Source organism: Chiloscyllium punctatum, chromosome 22, assembly GCF_047496795.1.
Source record: "Chiloscyllium punctatum isolate Juve2018m chromosome 22, sChiPun1.3, whole genome shotgun sequence".
Taxonomy (NCBI): Eukaryota; Metazoa; Chordata; class Chondrichthyes; order Orectolobiformes; family Hemiscylliidae; genus Chiloscyllium; species Chiloscyllium punctatum.
The window spans coordinates 83,977,795-83,979,065 of record NC_092760.1 but is presented as its reverse complement, the minus strand read 5'-3'; the positions used below and the strand labels follow the sequence as shown (position 1 = coordinate 83,979,065).

Below are 1,271 nucleotides of genomic sequence, written 5' to 3'. Positions count from 1 at the left end.
TGTGGGTGATGAGGGGATGTTGCCAGGCACAGTCAATTGGAAAATGAAGGACCTAAAGGATGATCCCAGTGCTGTCTGCATGTGTGTCCATAATGGGTAGGGTTGGCTGGCAGATTCCTTACACTTGCACCATTTCAATTACTCCTGTGGAGATTGCTCTTGGGGAATGCCTTTTACAGTACATCAAAGGGAGAGCCTGCAGATCCATCAACCTCAGCCATGCCCTACAGCATGAACATAAAGATATTGTGTAAAGAATAAACAAATGAATATGACATTGATTCCTCCACAACAAGGAAATGTCCCTAACTCCCTGGTTCCCCATCAACATGTGCCAATCATGAGACATGCCAGCATGTTTAGCTCTCTGACTAAGCTAGTCTCATCAAATATTGATGATGCACTCATAAATAATGTAGAAAAAAGATACCTGTGCCCCCTTTGCACTTTCAGTGTGATGTTGGCAATGGAGTTGGTCAGGTTAACCTCCAGCCATACTAGTCTGAAAACATCTCATCTCGTCTGATTTCAAAAACTGAGCAGACTCAGGCATGGTTAGTACTTGGATGGGAGACCGTCTGGGAATACCAGGTGCAGTAGGTTTGTGGGTGGCTCAGTTTCTCAGTGGTTAGCACTGCGATCTCACAGCACCAGGGACCTGCATTTGATTCCAGCCTCAGGCGACTGTCTGTGTGGAGTTTGCACAATCTCCCGTGTCTGCATGGGTTTCCTTCCACAATCCAAAGACGTGCAGGTCAGGTGGATTGGCCAAGCTAAATTGCCCCATAGTGTTAGGTGCATTAGAGGGAAATGCATCATCTGGATGAGTTGCTCTTCAGAGGGTCGGTGTGGACTGGTGGGGCCGAATTGTCTGTTTCCACACTGTAGGGAATCTAATCAGTCTAATCTCAAGCAGGTCTTCTGAGAACTGCAGGCGATAGTTTTTCAATCTATGGGCTTTTCCCTTAAGCTTGTTTCTCCTATTCCAAAAGCAAGCCTTTCAATATTAATGCATTATCACACCAAGAGCTGCTGCCTCACACATACCGATTTAAACATCATGTTTAAAGACTGACAAGTTAATTATGAAATTCTCTCATACACATAGACTAAAACCCACATGCCACTAGTTCAAAATCCAAAGTCTAAAGTAAATGATACAAATGTACATATGACATATTATTCTGTCATTCAATTTGATCAAGACTCATTGCTTTTCATCCACGTTATCCCTTTCAACCTTTATCTCATTTTTATTGAAAATCTTTCAA

The 1,271-nt window shown here is 43.1% G+C and overlaps 1 pseudogene; it reads left to right on the top strand.

Annotated features, from left to right (window-relative positions):
* The first annotated feature begins 484 nt into the window (after positions 1–484).
* On the top strand, positions 485–603 carry LOC140493892 (5S ribosomal RNA; annotated as a pseudogene).
* The last annotated feature ends 668 nt before the right edge of the window (positions 604–1,271 follow it).